We start from the raw sequence: 7,617 nt of genomic DNA, 5'->3' as shown, positions 1-7,617 counted from the left end.
GACCTGTTCGATTACAAACAGGAACGGACCACTCCTTCTTAGGGTTCGAATCAAAACTAAGTTGGACTCATCCGAAGGATGAGCTTATAATCAAGCATATGTTATCCTCCTCAAGCTTGTAAAAAATAAAGAGGTACTTGCCAGAAATGGTGGGGGAAAAGAGAGAAAAATGAGCGCATTTGTTATCCTTTGTCTTAGAAGAAGCCTTATTACCGCTCTTGAACAGGACACTTTTCATTCACCTGGGTTGGGAAATCCTTTGCCTCACAGTTGATCAAACCACATTGAAAGTCTTTAGCCGGGTATTAACTTTGGGTCAAATATTACCAAGCCATCTGTCGTGTCGTTATGTGTTCAAGAGGTCTCTGCAGTAAACATTCATCTACAAAATACTCGTCATCCATTTTGACCATCCCTGAGTTAGTCCTTACAGCTACATTTCTTCAACTTGATCTATGATTTCGTGTTGTGGGCTTGCCTGCAACGGGTCGCTTTCTATCGACATCAGCACATTATCTAGTAAGATGACCTAGGAATCGCCAGTACCTTGAAGTCTGTATGCATCAATGGCAGGTTTCTCGCCCTTGACGACAGTTTACATCATTGACTTTCCATCGAAGGATTCCGTGAAATGTTCGACATCAACTCATTCATTCACATCTCATGGATTGTACTGGGTACTTTGAGAACCATTGACATAACTGGTGGTCTCTCTCACGGTTGTTAACAGTTTACATCATTGACTGGTAATCAAGTGGTTTCTACCATGTTTGACATCAACTCATTTATTCGCATGGATAGAATCGTACATGTTCGAGAAGTAGAAATGAAGACCCTGGATCTAGTTTCCACCATCCAGGCTGCGAGGAGTTTTGTATTCATTATACAGTAGACTAACTATAAACAGATGGCTGCGTCCATACTATGTCTACAAAAGTCTATGATTATGATGTAATGCAGAATCATTCCTGTATCAGAGCAGTAGATAGTCAATTAGTTAAGGTTTTCAATCTGGGTATGGGAATGCCTACCTCAGTGATGATATGATCATATATATGTATTTTGTGTTGAATACTTGCAGGTTCCGACTGGGCTCTCCACAAGATAATCCTTGAAATGATAAAGTACTTCACCCTTCCTAGATGATATGAAACCTTAATCTAATACAGGCTTCACACTTTAAGGGGCAATCTGTTACACTAAAATTTGTCACCATGACTACTTACAGTTAGTATGGCTCCATCAACTGTCATACTATCCTCCTTGGCAAGCCTCATACCTCTGCTCTCCATGTCAAACTCTAAGAAAGAGAGAAAATCATTTAAAATCTATATATCTCTGGGTACGCAGTTTCTCTTAGCCTTACCTGCGTGTACGCACTCCAAGTTCATAATACCTGCGTACTTGTACGCTCTGTCTATAAAACAATGGGTGCGTACTCCTGTAAAGGTCAAAAGGCGCAAGTTTCACTCCAAAAAAGTTACTTGTGGTCATTTCTAGAGCCTTCTAGAAGCTTGTTTGACGTGTATGAAGCGCCTCCAGATGGTTCATGTATCCCTACCAAAGAGGAACTTATCCCATCAAGAGGGGAGCTATCCCATCCAAAGAGGGGCTTATCCCATTGATGGTGGACCTGAATAACTTCCTCTAGAACACTATAAATACAGGCATTGGGCCAAAGGGAGAAGAGGTTGAAAGCTGAACATTCCTAAGGGTAGATGCTGCTGGAATTAAGACTCCCTTGTAAAGCTTGAGAGGAGAGATTCCCATCCTTTCCTAGCCTTATTTTAGAGTGGGTGAGCTGATCAAAGTAAAGGAAAACTCTTGCTGGACCCTAGGAGGGACTTGCACAACACCAAGGCTTCGGTTGTAATGGTTCCTTTTGTTACCTTTTAATGCAAATGAACTTATTTTTCTCAACAAATTGTTATTCATGGTTTGTTTCATATACTCCTTGGTCTGTATGATGGATATGTATTGTTTGTGAGTTTATCAGGTGCTATTTAATCTTTTGGCTTGTTAGTGAATGCAGGTTTCGAAGAGAAGGAGGAGCTCATCCAGATCGACGAGGCTGGACTACTACAAAGCGTTGGACTAAAGGTATGTTAAAGATCCCCTGATTACTTGTATTTGCAATGCATGTTTAGAGAAAGGTAGGATTTATTTGTCTTGTTTGTCACTAGAAAGCTTTTGCTTCTAGGGAGGTCGGTTGTGTCCGCACTAACGACTCTTTCCGCATGACACACTTGCCACAACTTCTCAGCAATCTCCACAGGAAATTTGTGTACCAGCCACAGAAAGTGTAAAAGAAAGGAATTGGAAGGCGTAGAACTACCTCCAGTATCCCAAACAAACAGGTGTTTATCCATAGCGGTGCGTTACCCTTGGGAAAAGGGAAATTTTGGGCTAAATATCAGACAACGATGAGCAGGGGAAAGCACATTAAAGAATATCAGTTCAACATTAAAGTGTATCTGATCAGCGATAAAGATGTCAGAGCAGAATTAAAAGCAGCAGAGAAGAATTAATGAGTATCAGGTCAGAATTAAAGAGCACAGTGAAGACAAGCAATCGGCGCAGAGTCATTGCAGAGGATAGCTGGAAGTCGAACCCTAAAGGCCTCCATCCAGCACAACATCAGTTAGTTGTTTCTATTTTACTTGTAAATTATTATTAGTCATCCTAGATATTAGCTCACAGCTGTTATGAGATATTTGTTGTACATATTTTGTTGCATAAATACCCCCTCCATTATAGGATTGTGGGGGGGGGGGTGTGGATTCTTATACTTTGCTGTAATACTGAAATTTTGGAATAAAGAGCTGTTGGAATCAACTGTTGTTTGGCCTACTAGATGAAGAATTAAAGCAGAGGACTTGTCACAGATTTCTTGAATCAACCTTTGGATCAATAAGTCCCCTATATCTTATGTTTTACAGTTTTCTTGTTTATTATATCATCTGTGTCCCATAAACTGAATGATAAAGAAAATGCTTAATTTTAGAATATGCTTGATTGCACTTTGTTTTTAGTCTTTATTGCTCTCTGTGTTTTCTTCAGAATTAGAATAAGCAGTGAAATCTTAATTGCTCTTGTTTACTAATTCTTTCATGTTGATTATTTGTTAAAGGATCCTTAAGTGCTCCTTATTAGTAATCATCCATTTTCCCTCTTTAAATAGATTGAAGGATTCTTAACTGTCCTTCACCCAATTTGAGCCGATTCCATCTATTTCAATCCTTCATTTGTTCCCTATTTGACTACCTTGCTCTGTGAAGCCATCCTCTGTTAAGAAACCAAATCCAAAAAGCCTTTTCTTTGACTCCATTAGCCCAATAGACTGAACTGCTATGTTTTACCTCTCTGTTCTATTGAATCCCACCACCCAAACTCAAAACAAAACCCTTGAACTTCATAACTAGCCTAATACCTTTAAAAACAAAGCTAAATCATAAAGAGATAGCCCTCTCTAGATACAGATTGGCTAGATTCTGTATCTAAAAGATTGGTCTGTGGTTACCTCGGCATCCTTCCCTTTCTTACAACTTTGGGGAAAACTTGAGTGATAACATCATTGGCGACTCCACTAGGGAACTGAATAATTATTTGTTAATATTATTTTCTAGATAAACTACAGACGAAGGCTGAAGTCAGCCAGGTAGCCTTTGAAATGCTTTTGCTTTGCAATTGTAGAAGTAAATGAATGCTGCTTCAGTCTATCTCCGGTCTAGTTTATGGATTGAACAATTGGTTCCAAATACCTTGATCAGTTCCTCTTTTCAAAAATTCTTTATGAAAGTTCAAAACTCCCACATCTAAAAACCTCCTAAAAAATACTGTTAAAGTTGTATTGTCAAATCTATTTTAAGACAAAACCAAAAAAACACCTAGAAAACTGGCTACAGAAAAGATTCATTACACGAGATCAAATCCTGATCCTAATCCCCCACCTGTGTTTGGAAACCCTAATCTGATTCCTAGGATTCTTAGAAGACTAGGGAGCTAAGAAAATTCTGCTAGTTGTCGGCCTCTATACAAGATCCTGTCCTGTGAGATGGATCTACCCTCAGAACGAACCTTTTGATAAGCATTTTGAAAACTCTTTATTTGAGACCTTTTCAGAATCTGGGTTAACCCACACAGTTCAAAATCCAATATTCATAGAAAATTTGCAGATCGAAGTTGTTACTTCACACCTTGACAGACAGTTGCAGAACTCCTATCAATTCGAGCTTACCTCTGAAAGAACACCCAACCTTTCTGTGATTACTACAGCTTCTCCAAGTTCACCATCAACACCTCCAACTACCCTTTCCACTCCTCCATCTACAACACACATTCCCATTGTTATCCCTAATCCTCCAGTTGTCACATATATTTTTGCAACCATGGCAAACTGATATAGTCCCCTAAACCTACCTGCCAATCCAGGGGTTATGCCCCAAGACTATCAAAGTAAAATCCCTTATTTTGACGGTACTGGCACTTACAAAGCTCAACAACATACCAATAAAATGATCGACTATTTTGAAAAATATGAGGTTGATGATGATGATGTTAGAATGAAAGTATTTGTTCAAAGTTTAACTGGAGATGTTAGAACCTGGTTTAGAACCCTCCATGCAAATAGTATCAATGACCCACAAGCTCTTTATCAGACTTTCTTGAACAGATGGGAAAATAAGAAAGATCCTCTCCACATTTTATCAGAATATGAAAACCTAAGAAGAGGCACACAAGAAATTGTCCAAGATTACTGTACCAGATTCAATAATGTCTACAATACTATTTCTCAAAATCTCAGACCTCCTCCAGATTTGGCCTTGATCAAATTCACTGATGCATTTGATTCTGATATGGCATACCAAGTTAGGGAAAGAGCTACTCGAAACTTAGAAGATATTGTTGTGGGGAAAAATGCCTATGCAGGACGATCCTATCCACCTAAGGTGTGACAGTGCCTTAGCAACAAACAAATACAGCTATTCTGGTTTCTTCCTTTATGAAATGTGAAAGAGGGGAGATCAATAGACTTACCGTTGTCTTTTGTTTGTCCCTCGATCTAGATCCTCTTCTCTTTGGGTGTTCACAGCTACTTGCCTCTTCGCTCGTCCAAGAGAAGAGCTACTTGATTCTCGCGAGATCACAAGAGAACGGCTACCTGTGATAAGAGAACAGCTACTTGCGACAAGAGAAGAACACAACACAAAGGCAAATATTCATATTCATAAATGATTCAGGATTAGAAGTAAATCAAATACACTAATGCAATCATACAAATACACCAGTATATAGGAGAAAACCAAGATAGCTTTATTGATAAGTAACAAAGTTCAGGAAGAAATACAACCCAGAGGGCTCCAATCCAGCATCTCCTTCCCAGCAGAATGAAATTCCTATCTTCAGCTCCCTTCAAAGCATTAAGCACCCAATGATCCAATCTCAAACCAACAGCAATTCTTTGCAATAACAAAATTCCAGCCTCTAGATCTCATGGAGGAGAGATCTATATATAGTTATTTTGGAGAGAGGATGAGTCAGCTTGAGATCTGACTAGTGTCCTCTCCCTCTCTCAGTTCTTGAATCCACTTGGAGGTTCTTGCTTCCACTTGGAGATTTGGAACCTATTACTCATCACCAGTCGAATTCCCTGAGGCAAGTGTCATTTTGGAAGCTTCCTGGGCATTGACACATTGAGGAATGAGCCTGCCACTTGTCCAAACTCGCTCAGCGCAGGTAGCTAGTGTTGGAGTTGACATTCAATGTAGGTAGCCAGTGTAGCAGTTGACATTCAGCGCAGATGCTCAGTGGAGCAGTTGACATGATCCTGAATTGACTTGTTTTTGAGCAGTTTCAGGGGGAGAACTTCTGTGAATTGCTGTGGTTTGTTAGCCTTGTTCCTCTAGGGGTAGGAACAACATGTTTAGGGACTTTGGATCCCTTAGATTATGGACATTTCATGCTCAATGCTGTAAGGTACAAAAATGTCTATAACAGTTGCCCCCTAAAGTATGAGGCCGTTTATCAGGTGAAATGCTTTATCCAGGAGGGTCCGAAGTTCATCCATTTGCTGGGAGGAGACCTGTAGTAAGATACAATACAATACATTATGATTCATATTGCTTTCATGATCTAGCTGAGGCGGGCATTCCCATGCTCAGCTTTATAAATTCATTTTTGTACATAGAACAGACGATCGTCTGATGGTAGACTGATAATTTTGGTGAAATTATCATCCTTTGAGTAGGATGATCATCTGCTGCAATGATGTACATGACAAATGTCTTTATCTTTCCTGAATATATATCGCAGCCCGGATGGATGAAACTAGATCCGGGGTCTTCAAACTCGTTCGATCTTCACTCTAAGTACAAGTCGATCCATGTGAGAATTGCGCTGAAGTCGAACATGGAAAGACGTCGCTTGATTACCGGTCAATGAGGTAAACCGTTAACAAGCGCGAGAGGAATCACCGATAATGATAATGACCCTCAAGGTACTGCAATACAATTCACGTGGTGTGAATAAAGGACTTGGCGTCGAACACCACACAAAATCTTCTGGTCGAAGGTCATTGATGTATACCTGTCGCCGGAAGTGAGAAACTTGCCATTGAGGCATGCAAGCTTCAAAGTACTGAAGGGGTTGTTCCTAGATCAACTTCTTGGATAATGAGCTGATGTCGACAAGAAGCGATCCGCCAAAGGAGGACCTTAATGAATCCCACATCAGTGACATGGAACGGAGCTAATGATTTTAATGGAGGTGAAAACAATCTGTGACATATGATTCAGGGTGGCGGTCATGAATGGATGAAGGATAATGTATGGCAATGGATGGGACCCGGTTGACTCTTTTCTGAACGACTTCTCTTGAACATATGGCGGCACTGATGCGATGGATCGATAGCATTACCCCAAGTATGGATGGTATGGCGAGACCATGGTGATGTGACCGGTGAATGAAACAACCCAACCCGATGTGGTACAGAGGAAAAGTGTCATGTTCAAGAGCGACCTGCTACCATCAAAGTTTTCTTGATTTTCTCCCAATTTTTCCCCAGTCATTGCTGACCAGTACCTCTTTATTTTTGTCAAGCTTGAGGAGGATAACATATGCTTGTTCTATAACCTGCCCTTCGGTCAAGCCCATCGCTATGTTTTAACGAGCCTAGCGATAGTGAAACTCGTTCTCGTCTAAAGACAAGTTTGTCGCTATTTAGTGATTTTAACGAGTCTAACGACAAGGATAACTCGGTCCTTTTCATTTTTAGAGAGTCTGAAGAGGTGCATAAAGTTAACTCCAAAATTCCTTTTTCGTCATCTAATCCCTTATGTCCGAAAAAGTATAAAACAATAAAGAAGGGATGAGTTTTCGATAGTTTTAACGAGCCGAACAAACAAGTGCTCGATCTTTTTGTGCAATAATCCCTCAGGTCCAAAAAGATTAAAATCTAGAGGAGGGATAGCACTTCTGGTCGCTTTAACGAGCTGGAAGGCCAAAACTCGGCAATTTTTTCATATTTTACGAGTCAGTTGAAAAGAGCTTAAAGAAGACTCGTCTTTTGAGGAACGAGTGATGAACAGGGTTAGCAGCTAATTCCAGGTACAGGTTGGA

The sequence above is a fragment of the Pinus tabuliformis genome, chromosome X, assembly GCF_031772625.1.
Source record: "Pinus tabuliformis cultivar Carrire ecotype Pingquan chromosome X, CPIR1, whole genome shotgun sequence".
NCBI classification, from domain to species: domain Eukaryota; kingdom Viridiplantae; phylum Streptophyta; class Pinopsida; order Pinales; family Pinaceae; genus Pinus; species Pinus tabuliformis.
Note: the sequence above shows the minus strand (reverse complement) of the source record.